General features: G+C 40.7%; 1 non-coding gene across 1 annotated transcript; it reads left to right on the forward strand.

Moving 5' to 3' along the window:
* The first annotated feature begins 11,972 nt into the window (after positions 1 to 11,972).
* Positions 11,973 to 12,080, forward strand: LOC112730973 (small nucleolar RNA R71). Its single transcript, XR_003166771.1, has one exon. It is a non-coding gene; the product is annotated as a small nucleolar RNA R71 (small nucleolar RNA).
* Positions 12,081 to 12,561: the final 481 nt, after the last annotated feature.

Raw genomic sequence — 12,561 nt, forward strand, 5'->3', positions numbered from 1 at the left:
TCTTCCTTGTCTTTGTTGCTCCTCCCTCATTGCTTTTTGATCTTCTCTTATTTCATGGAGCATGATGGAGTGCTCTTGATGTTCCACCCTTAGTTGTCCCATATTGGAACTCAATTCTCCTAGGGAGGTGTTGATTTGCTCCCAATAGTTTTATGGAGGAAAGTTTATTTGAGGCATCTCCGGGATCTCATGGTGATGAGCTTCATACACCTCTTGAGCTCCATGAATGGGCTCTCTTGCTTGCTCCATCTTCTTCTTAGTGATGGGCTTGTCCTCTTTAATGAGGATATCTCCCTCTATGTCAATCCCAACCGAATTGCAGAGGTGGCAGATGAGGTGAGGAAAGGCTAACCTTGCCATAGTGGAGGACTTGTCAGCCACCTTGTAGAGTTCTTGAGGTATAATCTCATGAACTTCCACCTCTTCTCCAGTCATGATGCTATGGATCATGATGGCCCGATCTATAGTAACTTCAGACCGGTTGCTAGTGGGAATGATTAAGCATTGAATGAACTCCAACCATCCTCTAGCTATAGGCTTGAGGTCCAATCTTCTTAGTTGAACAGGCTTACCTTTGGAGTCAATCTTCCATTGAGCTCCTTCCACGCATATGTCCATAAGGACTTGGTCCAACCTTTGATTAAAGTTGACCCTTCTAGTGTAGGGGCGTTCATCTCCTTGCATCATGGGCAAGTTAAACGCCAACCTCACATTCTCCGGACTAAAATCTAAGTATTTCCCCCGAACCATTGTAACATAGTTCTTTGGATCCGGGTTCTTACTTTGATCATGGTTCTTGGTGATCCATGCATTAGCATAGAACTCTTGAACCATTAGGATGCCGACTTATTGGATGGGATTTGTTAGAACTTCCCAACCTCTTCTTTGAATTTCATGTCGGATCTCCGGATACTCATTTCTTTTGAGTTTGAAAGGGACCTCAGGGATCACCTTCTTCTTGGCTACAACATCATAGAAGTGGTCTTGATGGGCTTTGGAGATGAACCTTTCCATCTCCCATGACTCGGATGTGGAAGCTTTTGTCTTCCCTTTTCCCTTTCTAGAGGATTCTCCGGTCTTAGGTGCCATCAATAGTAATGGAAAAACAAAAAGCTTATGCTTTTACCACACCAAACTTAGAATTTTGCTCGCCCTCGAGCAATAAAAGAAAGAATAGATGAAGAAGAAGAAGAAATGGAGGAGAGGGAGAGTGGGAAGTGTTTCGGCCAAGAAGGGTGTAGAGGGGTGTGTTGTGTGAATTTGATGAAGAATGGAGGGCTTTATATAGGGAAGGGAGGGGGGGAAAGGTTTCGGCCATATGGGTGGGTTTGGGTGGGAAATTGGTTTTGAATTTTTGAAGGTAGGTGGAGTTTATGAGGTAGGTTTATGGGGAAGAGTGGATGGATGTGTGAAAGAGAGTGGTGAGAAGAAGTGAGTGGAGGTAGGTAGGGATCCTATAGGGTCCACAGATCCTGAGTGGATCCTGTGGGGTCCACAGATCCTGAGTGGATCCTGTGGGTCCACAGATCCTGAGGTGTTCAAGGATTTACATCCCTGCACCCATTAGGCATGTAAAAATGCCTTTGCACACAACTCTGGGCGTTCAGCGCCAGGTTGGTGGCCATTTTGGGCATTCAACACCCATTTGTGTGCCATTTTTGGCGTTGAACGCCAAAACCATGCCTGTTCTGGCGTTCAGCGCCCAGAAGCTGCCCATTTTGGGCGTTCAGCACCAAAACCATGCTCTGTTCTGGCGCTGAACGCCAGACAGATGCTCCTCCAGGGTGTGATTTTTCTTCTGCTGTTTTTGACTCCGTTTTCAATTTTTATATTTATTTTGTGACTCCACATGATCATGAACCTAAGAAAATATGAAAAATAATAATAATAGAGTTAGATAAATAAACATTGGGTTGCCTCCCAACAAGCGCTTCTTTAATGTCAATAGCTTGACAGTGGGCTCTCATGGAGCCTCACAGATGTTCAGAGCATTGTTGAAACTCTCCAACACCAAACTTAGAGTTTGGATATGGAAGTTCAACACCAAACTTAGAGTTTGGTTGTGGCCTCCCAACACCAAACTTAGAGTTTGACTGTGGGAGCTTGGGTTGACTCTGCTTTGAGAGAAGCTTTTCATGCTTCCTCTCCATGGTTGCAGAGAGAGATCCTTGAGTTTTAAACACAAGGGAGTCCTCATTCATTTGGAGGACTAATTCTCCTCTGTCAACATCAATCACAGCTCTTGCTATGGCCAGGAAAGGTCTTCCTAGGATAATGGATTCATCCTCTTCCTTTCCAGTATCCAGGACTATGAAATCAGCAGGGATGTAAAGGCCTTCGACCTTTACTAACACGTCCTCTACTTGTCCATAAGCCTGTTTTCTTGAGTTATCCGCCATCTCTAATGAGATTTTAGCAGCTTGCACCCCATAGATTCCCAGTTTCTCTATTACAGAGAGGGGCATGAGGTTTATTCCTGAACTAAGGTCACACAGAGCCTTAAAGATCATGGTGCCTATGGTACAGGGTATTATGAACTTTCCAGGATCCTGTCTCTTCTGAGGCAATGTCAGTTGATCCAGATCACTTAGTTCATTGATGAACAAGGGAGGTTCAACTTCCCAAGTATCAATGCCAAATAATTTGGCATTCAGCTTCATGATTGCACCAAGAAACTTGGCAGCTTGCTCTTCAGTAACATCCTCATTCTCTTCAGAAGAGGAATACTCATCAGAGCTTATGAAGGGCATAAGGAGGTTTAATAGAATCTCTATGGTCTCTAGATGAGCCTCAGAGTTCTTTGGTTCCTCAGAGGGAAGCTCCTTATTGGTCACTGGACGTCCTAGGAGGTCTTCTTCCTTGGGATTCACGTCCTCCTCTCCTTCCCTTACAGGTTCGGCCATGGTAGTTATTGATGACAAGTCATCTTAGCCTATTTTAACTAGTCTTTTTCTTTTGTTTTCATTAGAATTATGCACTTTCTTGAGCTACAAGCAAGCCAATTAGGTAGATTTTCATGTTTCCTTTGATTGAATCAACCATGTATGAATTCATGCTATTTCATGAGGTTTTATACTATAATTGTCACATATTATGAAAGAATGAATATCTCATGATTTTAAGCATAGCTTTGATGTGTTTGGTTGATTAATGATAGGTGAAGAAAGCTTGGAGAAAGGTTGAAGCAAGAAGGAATAGCTAGGAGTAAAGAGAAGACAATGGAATAAGTGAAATTGAACCAGGAAGCAAAAAGCTGGACCTAAAGTTAGCCTCAAACTTTTGCACAAACTTTTGGGTGAAAAGTTAGCCCCAACGTTAGCCCCTAACTTTTGGGCTAACGTTGGAACTTGAAAATCACTCCCTGGGTACCAAAAGTTTGCGCCAACGTTAGCCCCTAACTTTGAGGCTAACGTTGGCACATGAAAATCACCCCTGGGCACCAAAAGTTTGCGCCAACGTTAGCCCCTAACTTTGAGGCTAACGTTGGCATGAGAAAAACACTCCCTGGGCACCAAAAGTTTGCGCCAACGTTAGCCCCTAACTTTGAGGCTAACGTTGGCACATGAAAACTACAAGGGGAGGAGCAAAAGTTTGCGCCAACGTTAGCCCCTAACTTTTGGGCTAACGTTGGCGCCTCAAGTGCACCAAGGAAGGCCAACGTTGGTGCAAAAGTTAGACCCCTAACTTTTGCACCAACGTGAGTATCAGCAAGTTATGTTGGCTGATATGAAAAGTTGGACCAAAAGTTAGACCCTAACTTTTGCTCTAACTTTTGGTCCAACTTTTGCAAAACTCCAACCCGGTTCAATTGGTTCACTTTGGTTCTTCTCCAAACTTCAAGAGCAATCAACCAAGGCCTCTTTCAACCCAATTCCACCAAGAGCAAAGGCCCAACTCAAGGCTTGAAGATCATTTGAAGAAAGTGTATAAATAGAATAGAATTCAAGTTCTTCAGGGAGCTTTTCCTTTGAATTTTCATAATAGTTTTCGGAGAGCTTTGGATATTGAGTGATCTTTAATTTCTTAGTCTTGGGGAAGGAGAATTCACTTCTCTTCCTCTTAGTTTTATTGCTTTCAATTTCAATTACAATTGTCTTGGATCTTGGGTTGAAGAATTGAAGAAATTCTGTTTCAATCTCATCCTTGGATCTCTTTGTTTATTTACTGCTTAATTGAAATTCAGTTCGGTTAATTGCTCTTCATCTACTTTCCTTGCAATTTACAATTCCCTTGCAATTGTTCTTGTTGGATCTAGGAAGGCATTGAGATCTAGACTCGGTTTTCTAGTCTCTGGGTCCTGAGATCTAAACTTTCAATTTCTAATTCTCTGTTTACTGTTTTCATGTTCATTTACTTTTCTGCTTCAAGATCCGATCTAACCCAAACCTTCTTCTACTTCTCTGCTTGATGCAAATTTACTTTTCCTTGTTTAAATTCTGCAAATCCAATCCCCAATTCCCTTTACAATTCCAGCCGTTTACATTTCTTGCACTTTAAGATTCCGCAATTTACATTTCTTGCATTCTAAGGTTCTGCCATTTAATTTCTTGTTCTTTAAAATTCAGCAATTTAATTTCCTGCTCTCTTTAATTCCTTGCAATTTAATTTCTACAAATCACAAAACACTCAACCAAATCTTGATTCGCTTGACTAAATTAACCACTAAGCTAAAATTGCTCAATCCTTCAATCCCTGTGGGATCGACATCACTCCCGTGAGTTTTTATTACTTGATACGACCCGGTACACTTGCCGGTTAGATTTGTGTGTTTTGGGAGAAATTCATTTTTCACCAAAATACTCATCAAGTTTTTGGCGCCGTTGCCGGGGATTGATTAGATTGACAATGATTAAGTGAGGTGGTAATCTAGATCAAGCACTTTTTCTTTAATTTTGATTAACCCACTAACTGTTTGATTTTTTGCTTAAACTAACTAACACTTCAATCTAGCAGTAGATTGAAGTGTCACTAGTTTTGTGCATTTCTCATGCTCTGCTTGTATGTCAGGTACAAGAAGAACCACACCCAATTTTCATGAACAAGACGAAAGAACTCTCAGGAGGTTAAGAAGAGCTGAAAGAGGGAAAAATATTGTTGGAGAAGAGGAATCAGACGAAGAATTCCAAGAAATGGAGGAACATTCAACCAATCCACCAGGTGGAGCAGACAACAACAATGACAACCCACCCCAGAGGAGAGTTTTGGCTTCCTATACCTTTGCAAATCCTAGACATTGTGGGAGCAGCATCTTGGCTCCAAATGTCAATGCAAATAATTTTGAACTCAAGCCACAACTCATCACTTTGGTTCAGAACAATTGCTCTTTTGGTGGAGGACCACTTGAAGACTAACACCAACATTTGTCCACTTTCTTGAGGATATGCAACACTGTCAAAACTAATGGAGTGCCTCCTGACAGTTACAAACTGATGCTATTCCCATTTTCTCTCAGGGACAAGGCCACTCAATGGTTGGAATCTTTTCCAAGGGACAGCATCAACAACTGGGATGATTTGGTAACCAAGTTTCTTGCCAAGTTTTACCCACCTCAGAGGATTATAAGGTTGAAGGCTAAGGTACAAACATTTACACAAATGGAGGCTGAACCCATCTATGAGGCATGGGAGAGGTACAAGGCTCTAATCAGGAAATGTCCCCCTGCCATGTTTAATGAGTGGGAGAAGCTGCAGAACTTCTATGAAGGCTTAACACTGAAATCCCAGGAAGCTTTGGATCATTCAGCTGGAGGTTCCTTGCAACTCATGAAAACTGCAGAGGAGGCTCAAGAACTCATTGATATGGTGGCCAACAACCAATATTTCTTTGCTCATCAAAGAGGCCGCCAACCATCACAAAGGAGAGGAGTAATGGAACTAGAAGGAGTGGATTCAATCTTGGCTCAAAACAAATTAATGCAGCAGCAAATTCAACAACAATTTGAGCAAATGACCAAGAGGATTGATGGCCTCCAAGTTGCAGCAGTTAACACTAGCCAACCATCAGCCATATGGGGGCAAAATGAAGAAATCCAAGAGGAGCAACAGCAAGAACAAGTCCAGTACATGCATTCAAATCCAAATGAATTCTATGGTGATACCTACAACCCCTCATGGAAAAATCACCCCAACCTCAGATGGGGAGACACTCACAACCAAAACCAACACCCATGGTAGAGGAACTCAAACCAAAACAACCCAAGAAATAACCAAAACTACAACCAGCAGCAGACTAACCAAAACACATACAGAAAACCTCAAAATAACTACCCTAATCTCAACCAGTACCAATCCAACAACCATTCCACCAACCAAAATGTTTACCACCCACCACCCACATCTCACAACCCACCACAAGCACCACCTGAACCTCAAAGACTCACCAACTTAGAGACCTTGATAGAGAAAATGATGAAACACCAGGAAATAACAAACAAAAACCATGAAGCATCACTAAAGAGCCTAGAGAGGCAGATTGGGCAGCTCTCCAAGCAAGTATCTGTTGAGAGACCTTCAAACTCACTGCCCAGTGACACAATCCCAAATCCCAAGGAGGAATGCAAGGCAATACAATTAAGGAGTGGGAGAGCATTGATAAGCAACAATGACACTACAAAGAAACAAGCAGAGAGCATCAAAGAACCAACAGAGGATGAGAAGCAAGCAAAGGATGATGAAGCTAAGGAGCAAGTTGTGATGCCAAACAAAAGCACTGAGAAACTTAAAGAGAAGGACAATCAGCCACATAGCTCAAAGAAAGTAACCCAGGGACAGCAGCAAATAGGAAAGAGCATCACACCTCCACTACCTTATCCCCAGAGGTTCAACAAAGAGGTTAAAGACCAGCATTTTCACAAGTTCCTTGAGATTTTTAAGAAGCTGGAAATCAATATTCCCTTGGCTGAAGCACTTGAGCAAATGCCTCTGTATGCCAAATTCTTGAAGGAGCTTGTCAACAAGAAAAGAAGCTGGAATGAGAAAGAAACCATAGTGATTACTGAGGAATGCAGGGCCTTGATTCAAAAGGGGCTTCCTCCTAAGCTTGAGGACCCAGGGAGCTTCCTGTTGCCTTGCACCATTGGGGAATTGACCATCACTAAAGCGATGTGTAATCTCGGAGCAAGTATTAACTTAATACCATCCTCCCTGGTGAAAAAGCTGCATATAGAGGAGGTCAAACCAGTACAAATGTCTCTGGAGCTGGTAAATAAGTCAATAGTATACCCCAGGGGCGTAATTGAAAATCTTTTGGTCAAGGTGGACAGTTTTATATACCCTGCTGATTTTGTGGTTCTAGAATCAAACGATGATGATGGTGACTCTGTTATACTGGGAAGGCCATTCTTGGCCACTGCTAGAGCTATCATAGACGTAGAGGAAGGGGAATTAACTCTCAGGATGCATGACCAGAGTGTCACTCTGAAGGTATTACCAGAAGCACAATTTAGCAAGGAGAAGAAAGACTATATGAAAAATGACCAGGAAGGTCACAGCAACATCCCAATGCTAAGGATTGTGCAGACTGATGAAGAAGCCCAAGAGGATATTAGAGTATTAGCCACTGAAAAGAGAGGTCCCCAAGGAAAGCCTACGGCCAGAAAAGAAAGATCAACAAAAGGAAAGATGAAACGCAGAAACAAAGCAAAAAGGGAAGAACAGAAAGATTCCAACAGAGGGGCTTTCCAAAGGTGACAAAGTGCAACTGATATATCAACAGCTGGGGGCAAATCAACAAACCGAGGACTACTACACTGTCAGCAACATACTCTCATTAGAGCATGCTGAAATTGAACACCAGAGAACAAAGAAGAGGATCACGGTCAGAGGAGACAAATTGAGGCCCTACAAGCACCAACCACCATAAAAGAAAGCCTCAATGTCAAGCTAGTGACAATAAAAGAGCGCTTGTTGGGAGGCAACCCAACCTGAGGTAGTTTTCTTTTCATAACTTTTTCAATAAGAGTGTTGGATAACTGCTATGTATTGCAAGAAGCTAAGTTTGGTGTTGCACACCAAAAACAATCGAAGGGAGAATGCCGGATGCTAAGTTTGGTGTTCCACCAAAACTTCATTTAAAGTTACATTCTAACTTCTTGCACATTGCTAGTTCCAAGCAATCAAACAGATTATTCAAACAACTTAACTGTTTTTGTTTAGTCTCAATTTCATAACCTTTAGCAAGGACACAAAAGTTTGCCCAGAGTTAACCTGTTGAATCAGAAGAAGTAGCAAGGAATTAAGTCTGGGAGTTAACCACCAATTGAAGATACTATGCATCAAGACTCAAAAAAGGGTCACAGCAGAAAGAAGAACAAAAGAAATGCAAACCAATAGGTTGTATCTATACTTAACCTTTGCTGTTGAGAAATACTTTTGATTGATATCTTGTTAAATTATTTATTCAGTTCAAACAGATTCAAATTTCTTTTAAAATAAGTAAGCTAGTTTATGTGTGTGCTTGTGTGTTTACTTTCACTTGACAAGGAGCATGTTTTGTCCCCTGCATCTTTAAGTTCAATAAAAGAAATGTTTGAATGTGAAGCAAGATAGTCTCTGTTAGATAGAAGTAGAATAAAAGTAAATGGTGGTATGTGTGTGGTTGTATAATAGCTCACTTTTAGTGAATAAAGAGCTAGGATATCTCATTCTAAGTAAAGAGTGGCCTACTGTGTATGAATCTCAATTAAATAAAAAATTCCTTGGTTAGAAAGAAAAACAAAAAGAAAAAAAGAAAAGAGATAGCCAAAAAGTGGCAGAACAAAAGGAAACAAAAAGAAACAAAGCGGGACACCAATAGCTTGAACTTTAAAATATATGCCTGTGGTGTCTTTGTACTAGGATCTGCTTGGATTAGTAAGCTCTTAGGAGTGCATCAACACTTGGTGACTTGGGTTAACTAATCCGGGATCATCAGCTGAAAGTCCACTATCAAGAGCAACCAAACTACAAGGCATTTAGTAACCCAAAGAGGTGCTGGGCATCAATGTTTTAAAAAGGAATGTGAGCCAAGTGTCTATGGTGAATAATGTGTCAAGTATAAAGAAAAGGAAATGAACTTGCTACACATGACACTCAAATAAAGCTTATAAACAAAGTAATAGCCAAGGATAAAGGAATAATGAGAGGTCATAGCAGTATGTTACTTGAAGCTTGAAGGAGACTTTCTAGGCCTAGGAGTCAATAAGAAGTGAGTATTTACATATCCACACAAAATCCCATGAACTATCAATAATACTCTGCTAGCATGAACATCCTCTTCCATTCCATTCTTTCTTCTCAATAAATCTTTTCTTGCTTGGGGACAAGCAAGCTTTAAGTTTGGTGTTGTGATGACAAGTCATCTTAGCCTATTTTAACTAGTCTTTTTCTTTTGTTTTCATTAGAATTATGCACTTTCTTGAGCTACAAGCAAGCCAATTAGGTAGATTTTCATGTTTCCTTTGATTGAATCAACCATGTATGAATTCATGCTATTTCATGAGGTTTTATACTATAATTGTCACATATTATGAAAGAATGAATATCTCATGATTTTAAGCATAGCTTTGATGTGTTTGGTTGATTAATGATAGGTGAAGAAAGCTTGGAGAAAGGTTGAAGCAAGAAGGAATAGCTAGGAGTAAAGAGAAGACAATGGAATAAGTGAAATTGAACCAGGAAGCAAAAAGCTGGACCTAAAGTTAGCCTCAAACTTTTGCACAAACTTTTGGGTGAAAAGTTAGCCCCAACGTTAGCCCCTAACTTTTGGGCTAATGTTGGAACTTGAAAATCACTCCCTGGGTACCAAAAGTTTGCGCCAACGTTAGCCCCTAACTTTGAGGCTAACGTTGGCACATGAAAATCACCCCTGGGCACCAAAAGTTTGTGCCAACGTTAGCCCTTAACTTTGAGGCTAACGTTGGCACGAGAAAAACACTCCCTGGGCACCAAAAGTTTGCGCCAACGTTAGCCCCTAACTTTGAGGCTAACGTTGGCACATGAAAACTACAAGGGGAGGAGCAAAAGTTTGCACCAGCGTTAGCCCCTAATATTTGGGCTAACGTTGGCGCCTCAAGTGCACCAAGGAAGGCCAACGTTGGTGCAAAAGTTAGACCCCTAACTTTTGCACCAACGTGAGTATCAGCAAGTTATGTTGGCTGATATGAAAAGTTGGACCAAAAGTTAGACCCTAACTTTTGCTCCAACTTTTGGTCCAACTTTTGCAAAACTCCAACCTGGTTCAATTGGTTCACTTTGGTTCTTCTCCAAACTTCAAGAGCAATCAACCAAGGCCTCTTTCAACCCAATTCTACCAAGAGCAAAGGCCCAACTCAAGGCTTGAAGATCATTTGAAGAAAGTGTATAAATAGGATAGAATTCAAGTTCTTCAGGGAGCTTTTCCTTTGAATTTTCATAATAGTTTTCGGAGAGCTTTGGATATTGAGTGATCTTTAATTTCTTAGTCTTGGGGAAGGAGAATTCACTTCTCTTCCTCTTAGTTTTATTGCTTTCAATTTCAATTACAATTGTCTTGGATCTTGGGTTGAAGAATTGAAGAAATTCTGTTTCAATCTCATCCTTGGATCTCTCTGTTTATTTACTGCTTAATTGAAATTCAGTTCGGTTAATTGCTCTTCATCTATTTTCCTTGCAATTTACAATTCCCTTGCAATTGTTCTTGTTGGATCTAGGAAGGCATTGAGATCTAGACTCGATTTTCTAGTCTCTGGGTCCTGAGATCTAAACTTTCAATTTCTAATTCTCTGTTTACTGTTTTCATGTTCATTTACTTTTCTGCTTCAAGATCCGATCTAACCCAAACCTTCTTCTACTTCTCTGCTTGATGCAAATTTACTTTTCCTTGTTTAAATTCTGCAAATCCAATCCCCAATTCCCTTTACAATTCCAGCCGTTTACATTTCTTGCACTTTAAGATTCCGCAATTTACATTTCTTGCATTCTAAGTTTCTGCCATTTAATTTTTTGTTCTTTAAAATTCAGCAATTTAATTTCCTGCTCTCTTTAATTCCATGCAATTTAATTTCTGCAAATCACAAAACACTCAACCAAATCTTGATTCGCTTGACTAAATTAACCACTAAGCTAAAATTGCTCAATCCTTCAATCCCTGTGGGATCGACCTCACTCCCGTGAGTTTTTATTACTTGATACGACCCGGTACACTTGCCGGTTAGATTTATGTGTTTTGGGAGAAATTCATTTTTCACCAAAATACTCATCAGTTATGTCAATGGCCTTGCACTCTCCTTTTGGATTCTCTTCTGTATTGCTTGGGAGAGTACTAGGAGGGATTTCAGTGATCCTTTTACTCAGCTGGCCCACTTGTGCTTCCAGCTTTCTAATGGAAGACCTTGTTTCATTCATGAAACTTACAGTGGCCTTGGATAGATCAGAGACTAAGTTTGCTAAATTAGAAGTATTTTGTTCAGAGTTCTCTGTCTGTTGCTAAGTGGATGATGGAAAAGGTTTATTATTGTTAAACCTGTTTCTTCCACTATTATTAAAGCCTTGTTGAGGCTTTTGATCCTTCCATGAGAAATTTGGATGATTTCTCCATGATAGATTATAGGTGTTTCCATAAGGTTCACCTAAGTAATTCACCTCTGCTATTGCAGGGTTCTCAGGATCATAAGCTTCTTCTTCAGGAGAAGCCTCTTGAGTACTGTTGGATGCAGCTTGCATTCCATTCAGACTCTGAGAAATCATATTGACTTGCTGAGTCAATATTTTGTTCTGAGCCAATATGGCATTCAGAGTATCAATTTCAAGAACTCCCTTCTTCATAGGCGTCCCATTACTCACAGGATTCCTTTCAGAAGTGTACATGAACTGGTTATTAGCAACCATGTCAATGAGTTCTTGAGCTTCTGCAGGTGTTTTCTTTAGGTGAATGGATCCACCTGCAGAAGTGTCCAGTGACATCTTTGATAGCTCAGATAAACCATCATAGAATATATCCAGGCTGGTCCATTCTGAAAGCATGTCAGAAGGACACTTTTTGGTCAACTGTTTGTATCTTTCCCAAGCTTCATAGAGGGATTCACCTTCTTTCTGTCTGAAGGTTTGAACATCAGCTCTAAGCTTGCTCAGCTTTTGAGGAGGAAAGTACTTGGCTAAGAAAGCCGTGACCAGCTTATCCCAAGAGTTCAGGCTGTCTTTGGGTTGAGAATCCAACCATAATCTAGCTCTGTCTCTTACAGCAAAAGGGAAAAGCATGAGCCTGTAGACTTCAGGATCTACTCCATTAGTCTTAACAGTATCACATATCTGCAAGAATTCAGTTAAGAACTGAAAAGGATCTTCAGATGGAAGTCCATGAAACTTGCAGTTCTGCTGCATCAGAGAAACTAATTGAGGTTTCAGCTCAAAGTTGTTTGCTCCAATGGCAGGAATGGAGATGCTTCTTCCATGTAAATTGGAATTAGGTGCAGTAAAGTCACCAAGCATCTTCCTTACATTATTATTATTTTCGGCTGCCATCTCCTCTTCCTGTTCAAAAATTTCTGAAAGGTTATCTCTGGATTGTTGTATTTTAGCTTCTCTTAGTTTCCTTTTTAGAGTCCTT

The sequence above is a fragment of the Arachis hypogaea genome, chromosome 12, assembly GCF_003086295.3.
Source record: "Arachis hypogaea cultivar Tifrunner chromosome 12, arahy.Tifrunner.gnm2.J5K5, whole genome shotgun sequence".
In the NCBI taxonomy this organism is placed as follows: domain Eukaryota; kingdom Viridiplantae; phylum Streptophyta; class Magnoliopsida; order Fabales; family Fabaceae; genus Arachis; species Arachis hypogaea.